Genomic DNA, 12,358 nt, shown 5'->3' on the forward strand with positions numbered 1-12,358 from the left:
ATATAGGCGCAAGTAATTCACGACCAGGAAGCAGTTCGTGGTTAAATGGTTGTTATAAGTAATCATAACTTCATCATAACTATACCCCTGATGAAACACCACAGTGCACCTCAACTCCATCTTACATGTGTCTGCGGAACCACCAAGAGTGTCAAGTTCCACACCTACGATCATGAGAACTGATATTTTCAGCCTCATTGTTTGCCCGAGCTGCGACAGAGTGAGACGGTTTTCCTTCTGATGCTGTTGCTATCACCCGCGCGTCTTTATTTTGACAACGACTTGCAAACTACTTTAAGCACAGCTGTCTTTAATACCTTTTTGCTCTTGCACCGGTTTATTTGTGCACCACTCCTTATGTAATACTCCGAAAAGCGGGTCGTTGAAGCAAATAATATTAAATGAACTGAAACAGCGATTTCGAAGTGTTCGCATCCTCCCCACTTTAGTAAAGCCGATGTTCTGAATGAATACATAGATATACGTCTAGAAAACAGCTTTTACTTGCGTCTTACTTGTGCGTTCGTATGTCTACCAGTGGAAGAAAGAGCTTCGAAGCATAAACCTCAAAATTACGCACATGAGGTGATAATGAAAACATTCCATTATAAAAGTTGCATAGATTATTGAGTTAAAATGTGTGCTCTATGACTCGAATATTCCATAGAATTCCGAAGAACACAAAGACAAAATTATGGAACCTGGACGTTGGGAAAAACTTTAGAAATTTCGAACGCAGAAGCCGCATCAAGGGTTTAGTTGCTTACATGATCAACCACGCATTCCTTTTTATCAGGGCTGTCATATTTTATGCATAATTTTCAGTGTCAGCGGTCGGGCAAGAAATGAACAGGAGCGTTTCAGTTTCTTCTTCATCTTCCATCTTGAACGTTCGTCGATTATTCCATTTAAGTGCTTTCTTTTAGCAAATTTATCATTAACTCATGGCTTGATGTTCCTCGCGAGAAAACGGGATGCTTCGAAATTTTAGAGATTTAATACTTTGCAGCGCCTGTTTATTAGAGTTAAAATACTGCACTTACATCAAACAATAGCTTTCCTTCATTAAGGCTCTGTATTAGCGGACACTTGCTGTCAAATGAGTGCCATATCGTTTAAAATAAATAACGGCGTTTTACATGCCAAAACCACTTTCTGATTATGAAACACGTCGTAGCGGAGGACTCCGGAAATTTTGACCCCCTGGGGTTCTTTAACGTGCACCTAAATCTAAGTGCACGGGTGTTTTCGCATTTCGCCCCCATCGAAATGGGGCCGCCATGGCCGGGATTCGATCCCGCGTCCTCGTGCTCACCTGCCCAACACCAGAGCCACTGAGCAACCACAGCGGGTCAAGTGCCATATAGTAAAGCACATGTTTAAACCTGCACGTTCTTTGCAAATCTTACCCCTACTAATTTGGTACGCCATGCTGTCCTCATCGTTTTTCGTTTCGCACCAATTCCACACGAAAAGCTTTCGACGGTGTAGCGCCGTAAGGACATGCTACCTGCAAAGCAGGCCCATGCATAATAGAATTTTTCTCACTCGTCAAAATTTAGTTCCGCGACATACAAATAAATTAGAACAGCAATCTCCGTTCTGGCGAATTTAGTCTTGAACTTTTCCTGCTCAAGTTGAAGTAGCTGCTATGAAGTGCCAGCAAATTCAAGATTCATTTCCAAAAAGCCCAACGTGTCCTTCTTGATACGCTGCGTTGGATGACTGAAGATTCTGATTTAAGCGCATAAAACGTGATTCCAACCAGTAACGTGTTATGTACAAATGGTACCATTTGCATTGAAGCTTGAGATAGGGGTATTTCCGAAGACCACCTATTTATTGTCTCATTGCTCTAATCCTAAATATTCCACTCAAACACCATATTGTTTTATACAAGTGCACTATCCATGGCTTGAAATAATGAAATGCCTACAATAGCTTATAATTTCCCTTGACATCGAATGGTATTTTGCGTCTTTCGGCTTGGATAACGCGAACGTGACTAAGTCACAGGACACGAAAATGTTAGGAGACATGGAACGTTCTAAAACGTTCACTTGCCCTGTGCTTTTCTCACAGGCTTGATCTGCTAAACAAAAACACGTACAAGAGCACGGAAAGGCCTTAAGATGGTAGAATATTCTTACGGCTTATTGAAAGCAGACACGCCACCGTTCGTCGGTGATTTCAGTGTCCGCAACGAAAATTGTCTCACTGGCGATCGTTGCCCGAAGCAAGCTAGCTGAACAGCTTCCATGTGCGCGGCAATGGAATGGGAAAGATAGCGGCGAAACAATTTTGGCGTAGGTGAGGGGCGCGTGGTGTTATAAAGGCGTGCCCCCCTACAGCTCACGGTGTTCACGTTCAGTGTGAGGGACTCCACGCCGACCTGATTGGAGGACTGGTTGAACCACGGTCATGCTTTCGGCCCTGTTCTGAAGCCGATTCTAGGCTGGCTTTATTAGCGAACGAACGACGAATGCTGGCGAGAGTGAGATAATCCTGTTTCGTGTGGACGCGCCTGAGACCAGAAAAGAAAAACACCGGAAAGATCGAAAGAAGATTTCTTCTAAACGTATATTTGCGGCGAAGAGAAGAAGACGAATTCATTACTTTTATCGTGGCTCCTGTATCGAGGGGTTAGATACCTCTTTTAAATAATGCAAACTAAAGCTGCACACATATAGCCGAAAGCAAAGTAGTAACTTTTCTTGAAGTCTCCTTTTTTTTCGGACGTAGTATATAGCAATCGAGGAGCGGCGAAAGGCACGGCGAAAGTAGAGCGAAAGCAAAGTATTTTTTTTTCTTCATTCGCAACCTCGTATATCGTGCTCGAGGGGTGGCGAAAGGCGCAGGTCACCGCAGACACCGAGAATAAAGCTCAATTCACAAATTGTAATGCGAAAACAGCATAAGATCACCGGCTCAGACTTTACGTCAAATAGCAAAAGCAGCATAGTTGTAACATTAGTAGGACGGAGATTATACAGGGCAAACTTCCCGCAGAGATCCTATCCCAAAGTGCAAACTAGGCTACGGACAACGATACGCAAGCCACTTAATCCATGGCAGAGGATAAATCACACAGGCATTAGAAGGTTACAACTCGGAACAGTCACAGAGAACTTCCAAAATAATTAGTGAGCATTGATGCAGGAGACTTTTGATGCAATCTATATATAGCAAAGTAATTACTGATCCTGATGGAGCTTCGGAAGAAAAAATAATATAAACAATGACTTTTAGTTAGCCCAGCAAGATACTAAAATGTGCAATTCCTACTTTATTCCTGCTCTATCGCGTGAAACAACGTTCAAAGCAAAGGTTGTTAAGCCAGGGACAAGAAAACAGTAAATAGGACACATGTACGCGTCGTAAAGTTTTTCACTTTCTACGTAGAATCCTCAATCCACCTTAGTGGGGCTTCGAAATTATTTGCACAGCGTGGTTTACAGTCCGCCGTACATCTGCAGGAGAACCATAACTGCAGTGCCATGTAAATTTTCAACGGAGCTAACAGCCGTTTAAATGGAGATTTCCAAAGTGCGGTGTCTGGCACCCTCTGTGGGATCATCGTTGATACGAGGCGCTGACGAGCAGCTCCCCAGACAAAGCATCCGTTTCAAGGTATAGCGTCCACCTCTTCTAAATGCGGAAAACAGGCTACGCGGCCAGCCTATTAAGGAAGTGAAGACCGCCCGGGGGCACATCATCTTTCACCAGATTTGATTTCCTGATTATAGACAAGCTGTGCTTTCTAACACGCCCCTGATTAAATTATCTGCCACTTCAAATCTTCCTTTGTTCGCCGTACCTACTTCCCGTGCGACCGTACTCAACGTATATTTGTGCCGGGTTCCTCTTTATTTTTTTTTCTAAGCTGCATGCACCAGAAGGGCACAGCAAACGCATGCTTGCTTGCGAAGGTGCTAAATGGCCGTAGTAATTCATCAAAGAGGAAGCCTTAGTAGAAGTTGTTCGTTCTTCTACAGGTCCATAGCGATAGTAAAGCCGTCTTTCACTCAGTGATGTATTTAAATGCGTATAAAGATGTGCGTCCACGAGTTGTTAGCGTTGGCAGAGTGCATGCCGCTTGAGGAAGCGGATTTGAAGGCAGGGTATGAAGAGCGAGTGGCGACAGTACGTGAAGAGCGGCCTGCAGAATAAGGTGCAAGAGAGTTGCGGAGGCTGAAATGGGGCGTTTTGCAAAACGGCACGTGAGCATGAGCCATAGGCAAGCTCCGCGGAGCAAACATTTGACGTGCGCTTAAAAAGCAGGTTTTGCTAGAGCGAATCAAGGTCTCTCGTTAACTACGGCCTTGAACCTCGTCAAACCCTTTCATTAGAGCTAGGCGCATAGACAGAGCGTGACAAAAAAAAAAAACGGGTGGCAAACCGGTCGGCAGTGGTCCCACGATGAACTGTAGTAAGGAGGCAGCCAGCTCAGGAAGGAAAGAACTGATAGTTCCGCCGAAAACGAGGCACGCTTGCGTACAAGTAAAAGCACATTGAATAAAGAAGCGCATACTTCCCTAGAAAGCTCCACAGTGCAGTAATATCGCATCGGCAGTAACAGAGAAGAGTGCAATCGGAAAGTTGCCAATTTTTCCGATGTACTGCTTACAGCGGCGACCAGTGGCCTAGTCAGGTTTGAGGAGCGCTTGGTTGGCTCACCTCAAGAGAGGGATAGTTTGCTACGTCCATGCGTCTAGAAGACCGGCTAGGTCAATCTGGAGCGAATATGAGCACAGAGGTACTCGGCAACGAACCAGTACAAGTCGAACCGTTGCTCTCAGAGCAGGGTATTTTCCAAGTCAGCACTTAATAAAGATGTCTGCATTCAAGGTGTGCGTGATGGTCGTCGAGAAATTGAGCTGTTACTCTTCTAATGCACACATGGTGAAATTAGAGAAAATGATGTACACAATTCTAGCGCACTCGCTATGCGCTCTTGTATGAACGATGAGGAAGCAGGTCAGCCTTATCTGGGGTCACGTGAGACACGAAGTAGTTCAGCTGAGCTGTCAGTGGCAAATGTTCTGACGATGGGTTAAAGCGATGGCATGCATGCTTAAGGTGGGCATTGGGATGTTTTTTTGCCTCAGTGGGCCCGGTCGAGGTGCCTTTTGATATCACTTACAACTCCCACATTGAGGCTTCCTACTCAGCTAGGTGCCTGAATCAGATCATGCAGGGGCACAAATCCGCACATCTTCGAAGTCGCGTCAGTGAGGCTCCAGTGTTGTCATTCAATGGGCAGAAGAGACATGCCATTCGTTTGATTTGGGACGGAATAACCGGAGAGCAGTTGAATAGCTAGTGGTCATTTGGACATCATGACCTTGGACGGAAAAACAACTTCGTTGTGAATAGTGAACCCGGTCTCTCGCCTCTTCGTCCTCAGGTTGCTGTTGCGACGCCCGCGTGTTTTCAGCCGGCTGGAGGCAACAGCTCTCCAGCTATCATCAAACTGCCGCTTCGCCTCATCACTGGTTTCGTGAGATTCTCACCACAGTCATCGTCGCCTCGCCCCACCCTTCTTGTTACGATGAACTGCTTAGTTTGACAGCACCGCATTCCCGCAATAGCTTTGCTTCGTATTGTTTCGTCTTCTAGTCCCTGGTTAATGTCTGCTCAAGACATGTTACGGTGTTAATGGTTTGTTAGATTTTTTTTCCTCTCGTGTTTTCGTGTACCGTGTTATTTAAAATCTCTTCTGTGTGCCAGCAGGAATAAACGACTTTGTCCTTGCCTGATTGATCTGAGGTACTGCCCCAGTGCACCGATGCAAGAACTAAAAAGAACCTACATCCCAGTCCTATAAAACAAAGAGAAAGAAACAGGTGATTGGCTCCTTCACGGTATAACCCATCCAATTAGATAATTCAGCAATGCAGGATACCTGTTTATGGGTGGTTAGCAACGCTATGAACAAAATGTATTTTTTTCAGGCTGTAAATACTAATCCCAGATACATAATTTGTTATTGCGTTGCTCTAGGAACTTGCAATATAGAAATAGAAAACTTGCGACGAAGGAAGATATATTTTTTTGCGTGGTTCATCGCGTACGCGGTACTCTGTAAAGAATTTTAATAGAAAATATAAAAAATAACTACTGAGGTACTTAAAAAGACTGCCTGATAGGAGTGATTTGTTTGAAAGCAGCTGGCCATGAAAATTACTGGCCTGCCCCCATATGCACTGCAAGAAACCATGCTTGCGGCTTTTGTGTCATTTTTTTTAATCTTGCGCACATAATCTCATTCTCAATGCAGCTTTACTGCAAATTCCCCGAAATATTCGCAGTCAGTTCAAACATTTAGTAGTATTTAATTATTTATTTCAAATTTCTTCATACTTAAATACCTTACAGGCATTCAGGAAGCGCAGTGGAGGTCAAATGACAGAACGTCCGCCTCGTAAGCGGAAGGTACTAGCTTCAAGCTGCAGCGCTGTCGTAAACCCAGACCTTTTGATGCAAAAGCATCAAATGGCCCACTCACCGAAGAAGCCGGCATCCGTCGCAATGAAATAATATTGAAATTCCGGTTGGCTGCGGTGCCACGTCATGGCGCGCCTCGATATAACAGAGGGAGTGAAAGGGCACACCTGCTGAGGCCGCACTGGCGCGCCAGGTTTTGCATGAGGGGAGTGGGCATCTCCGCGATGCCACGGCACCCTCGCTCTCGGAAGCCTGTGTTATCTGCGCGTCCCTTGTCCGCGCAATCGCCTGCATTTTAACTTCACCTCAGTAACCGCTGTAAAGTAATGAATATATAAAAAAAATACTGAATAAGCTCGAACGGAATAATTTGCTGGCGCTCCCATAATTTACAGTAGAGGTAAGCATAAATAGTAACAGGCAAAGCAGATTGGCTGGAGATGACACTAGCCACAAAAGCGGGTGTAGTACACGTTCGCAACTGCACATCCCACACCGTACTGCGTCATGGTGTGCACTGGTCTATGTGGATGCTGCACAGCTAGACGAAGAAAACCGGCAGAAGGCGGTACGACAGGCAGCGAAATATGCCAGGGAGACAGGGCGCACTGCCCAGCTGGAAGAAGAAAATCACCTGAAGGAGGCGCCACGCAGCGCGGCGTCAACACTCTAGGCGATGCAAAACACTACCGCAGAACTTACGAACCGCTGCCGTTCAAAAGAGCACAGGAAACCCTGTGTCAGCGCCAAAACATGACAGTATAGAGAGTGTGGTGCCCTGCATATGCCTTTTGACGTTGCTTTGGAAATGACAAATAAGAGTTCAGCGTACTAAAAGTTACACTTTGAGTGATATTGTGAACAAACATTAGGAAGAACTCGGAAGCAAGATTTTTGTAACTAGGTTGGGTAGTAACTTGCACATGTAATGCGGTTCTGTAAAAAGTATTGGGGGCCAAAGACAGTGTCTTCCGAAGGTTTGAGCGGCTGACCGGAGGATCTCGCTTTGACACAGTGTTCGCATCCCTTCTTGTTGAAACAAACTTTTTCTAAACACACTTGCAACTAGGCCGGATGCTTTTGCTTGAGTGCCCGTTAACGATTATGGCTTTTCGCTCAAAGTCACTTTAAGGTCACCGACAACGGGCGCTAAAAGCATTTCATGCTTGAAGCGATGGCAACAGCGAGCCGTGACGAAAGCGCTGCCGTCAAAATCACCGAGGCTTCCTTGGGAGCGTCCCCATTAGGTTCTATGGCAGTCGGGCAAGGTAGAATGACGTCACGGATCGAAGTGCACTGGCCTTGTTCTATATAGGAGGCGTAGGTCAAGCGCCTCGACGCACTTGCTAGGCCGCGAGGAGTTAACTCGAAGGACCGGCCAGCGGCGCTCAATCGGACATTAATGATTTCGCATTCGCAACTCATAAGAACTGCTTAGGTGTCCTCAGATTTTTACAACGTAAGCTGCTACGGCTCACTCCAACACAATTTCGGTTGGCCATGTTGTCCGCCACTGCCGCAGCTATCACCAGGAATGAGAATACCCAATTCCTGTCAGGACAGAGCCCGGCCCCGCTGCGCAGAAGTCAACTATTCTACCACTGAACCACGCCAGCGCTTCCTAGCTTGCAGCAGAAAGATACCCTATGAACGTGTCCTAGCGCGCGAGGACACACGGTGATGATTATGATTAACAGGCATCCTCTTCGAAATGGGGTGGTGACAAATAGTCAACTAACCTGCTTGATTCACTCCAGTATGCTGTACATGTTTTTATCTAGCATGTTTGTTTACATCTTCTTAACCTTCTTTTTTTCTTCAAGATGTAGCTTGTACAGCTAGCTATGGCTGTAAGAGGTCCAATGCTCTAAACTTCGGGTTCACGTGACAAGCGACGTGACATGCGCGCCACGTAGCGTCATTACGTGCACATTTTGCGTTTCGATTGCGTATTATTAAACCAGGACGCACTCCATGTAGCAGTTGGATGGGTAGGTGTACAAGGTAGGTAGACAAGGTAGGTATAAAAGGTTTGAGGAATAAAAATTAAAGCCAGTTCCACCCAGTGAGACCTGTCAAAACAGCGAGGCTGTTGGTCGTTTTCTAAAGTTTGAACTCGTCTTCAGCACAATTTTTATGAAAGTGTTTTGTCTCGTTGTCGTCGTTTTGCTACATTCGAGCTTCGGTTCCGAATTGTGCGCACTCTTCAGCTGTGCGAGGTTGTGATCAAAGCACAGTCTATCACACACCTTGCAGCTGTGGCCGCACTCACGGTCGAGGAATTCTCTTTTGAACCGTCCGTCGGCACCCTCCGTTCGACGAATCTCTCTGCGTTGACGTCTCTGCTCGGCCTCCCACTCTCGAAGTTGGGGTTTAGCTCGCCTCCTCTGGCGCTTGGCTTGGGTTGTCGTCTCTTGAAATGAGGGTTGGCTTGCACTTGCACGTGCACTTGCACGTGCACTTGCACCTGCACTTGGCTTGCGCTTCGGCAGTAGCGGCTTCCCACCCCTGGCGCTTTGCTTGCACTTCTGGCTGTCGAAGCTCAAGATTTGCGTGGCGTCGGAACTGGCGCTCTCGTACCAGCTCCCGCTCCCGCTCGCACCGAGCGGAATATGTGGAGAGAATGGGCGCTCACCGGCAAAACAGCTGCTCGTGCACCCCTCTCTCCCTCCCCCTCCCCCGGCGGGTGCTCCACTTGGTCCACTCCCATCCCGGTGGGGTCACGGATGGATGGATGGATGGATGGATGGATGGATGAATGGATGGATGGTTGTTATGAGTGTCCCCTTTGGAAAGGGGCGGTGGGTTGCGCCACCAAGCTCTTGCTATTATACTGCCTAGTGTCCTATCTAGGCTAAAAAATAAAATAAATTCAAAATAAAAAAACGCACGATAAGTTCCCATAACCAAATTTTCTGAACCGCTATTGTGAACTTTGTTTTCATACCTTGCAGCTTTTTGTTGTTTCCCTACTTTTATTCCACCAGTCTACGAATCACCTTATCCTAATCTCTATTGCGGACATGTTTACTTTCCCCCTGCTGTCGCTCAACCCGAGCGCTTCCAGGAGTCCAGTGGTGCCTAAATAGACCGTTAGGCGGATATCTTCACATTCTAACAAAACCTGCTCCATCGTTTCCCTAGCTTCACCGCAGCAAGCACATGCTTCTTCCTCCTTCTTATATCTCGCTTTGTAGGTGTGTGTTCTGAGGCATCCTGATCTCGCTTCGAAAAGTAATGAGCTTCCCTTTGCGCTATCACAAATTGTTTGTTTCCTGATTTCGTCTTTTCCTTCTAAGTAGTTACTCAAGGCAGGCTTCTTTTCCATTGCCGCCACCCATGAAATTACTTCAGTCTCTCTGACTTTCCGCTTGACGTTCTTTGTAGCTGTGTTGCTCACCCTAGAGGCCCCATACTTGCTGGAAAGCTTCCTAGTTCTTTTCCTCAACTATGAATCAATGTTTTTCCTGTACAAATACCTCAACACTCTCCCAGCCCATTTACTTTCTCCCATTTTCCTCAATCATTCTTGATTATCAATTTTATTGTGAGCTTCCCTCCCTTCACAACTTGTATAGCCCATATCACCTTGCAGAGCTTCATTTGTAGTCTTCCCGTGAGCACCCAATGCGAGGCGTCCTACCGACCTTTGGTTGCGTTGCCATCGAGTCCTGATTGCACCCCTGATTTCATGCAAAGAACCGCATTTCCAAAAGTAAGTCCTGCAACGAGCACACCTTTCCACATCTTCAGCCCGAAGGGAACTGAAGAATGGGCCTCCTTAACAAACATGCCTAATTGTTTTCACACGACGGACGAGAACAAAACTGTGTGGTTCGAAGTTACCCGAAGCTAAAGAAATTCGTGAAGACCAGCTGACCGGTACGGCAGAGAGAACAAGAATAAATAAGGCAGGAGACGGCGCCATGGGAGATATTTGGTCTGTTTGTTATATGCGGGCCTATTTTACATACCTTATAAAGTCCTACAGTCCTCTAGTTCAGATACCTTCCCTTTCGCAAGATTCCAAGCCTGCGTCTAGCATTGAGATACGTACACGTAGACCTCTACCATAAACGCGATGTTCTCTAAAGTAGAGGCACAGAGCTCGCAGCAGAAGCATACTCGCTTCACAAAAAGGTGATGCATTTAGCGGGTTTGGTTATGGAGTGTTTGATTGTTCCAGTTGAATTTCTGCATGTAAAAAAGCCTCCATCAGACCAGATACAATATATATCAGATACTATTCTTGCGTTTGGTGTTATGCAGTCCAGAAAACGCGACTAAGTGTTACTGTGAGCCATACCTTGGCGCCCATGTTGACTGGCAACGCTTTGACGAAAAACGCGTATCTGACAAGCAGATGCATGTATTCTGAATAATATAAGCCGAAGAGAGCGAGAAGAAAGGGGGTTAACACTTTGCCATCCCCTTTAGCCTTCACTTTACCACATTACCCCTTTAGCCTTCACTCAAAAGGATCTCGTACTCGTGACGCCTGCGGCAGAAAGGATGTTCCATATCCGGCACGAATGTTGAGTGGTCGCACTGGCTAACACTCCCAGTGTTAGTTCTAGTAGTAGCACACAAGTCCCCAGAAAGTGGATGGGAAGACGGCGCCTCGGTAGCTCGATTCGTGGAGCATCGAATGCGTAATGCGAAGAAGTGGGATCGTTCCCCACCTGTTGCAAGTTGTTTTTTCCCCATTTAAATTCCATTAGTTCCATCGCATCATCATCATCAGCCTGGTTACGCACATTTCAGAGCAAAGGCCTCTCCCATACTTCTCCAACACCCCGGTTATGTACTAATTGTGGCCATGTTGTCCCTGCAAACTTCTTAATGTCCTCCGCCCACCTAACTTTCTGCCGTCCCCTGCTACGCTTCGATTCCTTTCGAATCCAGTGCGTAACCCTTAATGAACATCGGTTATCTTCCCTCCTCATTACATGTCCTGCCCATGCCCATTTCTTTTTCTTGATTTTAACGATGATGTCATTAACCCGCGTTTGTTCCCTCACCCAATCTGCTCTTTTCTTATCCCTTAGCGTTACACCCATGATTCTTCTTTCCATAGCTCGTTGTGTCGTCCTCAATTGAAGCAGAACCCTTTTCGTAAGCCTCCAGGTTTCTGCCCCGTACCTGAGTACTGATAAGACACAGCTGTTATACACTTTTATCTTGAGGAATAGTGGCAACCTGCCGTTCATGATTTGAGAATGCCTGCCAAACGCATCCCAGCCCATTCTTATTCTAATTATTTCAGGCTGATGATCCGAATCCGTGGTCACTTCCTGCCCTAAGTAGATGTATTCCCTTACCACTTCCAGTACCTCGCTACCTATTGTAAACTGCTGTTCTCTTCCGAAACTGTTAAACATTATTTTAGTTTCCTGCAGATTAATTTTTAGACCCACCCATCTGCTGTGCCTCTCCAGGTCAGTGAGCATGCATTGCAAGTGGTGTTCTGAGTTACTAAGAAAGGCAATATCGTAAGCGAATTGCAAGTTACTAAGGTATTCTCCATTCACTTTTATCCCAAATTCTTCCCACTCCAGGTCACTGCATACCTGCTGTAAACACACTGTGAATAGCATAGGAGAGATCGTATCTCCCTGTCTGACGCCTTTCTTTATTGGGATTTTGTTGCTTTTTTTTATGGAGTACTATGGTGGCTGAGGAGCCGCTAGGGAAATCGTTCAGTATTTTTACATATTGTTCGTCGACGCCCTGATTCCCTAATGCCTCCATGTCTGCTGAGGTTTCGACTGAATCAAACGCTTTTTCGTAATCAATGAAAGCTATATATAAGGGTTGCTTATATTCCGCACATTTCTCCATCACCTGATTGATAGTGTGAATATGGTCTATTGTTGAGAAGCCTTTACAGAATCCTGCCTGGTCCTTAGGC

This window comes from Dermacentor variabilis, chromosome 2, assembly GCF_050947875.1.
Source record: "Dermacentor variabilis isolate Ectoservices chromosome 2, ASM5094787v1, whole genome shotgun sequence".
Classification (NCBI taxonomy): Eukaryota; Metazoa; Arthropoda; class Arachnida; order Ixodida; family Ixodidae; genus Dermacentor; species Dermacentor variabilis.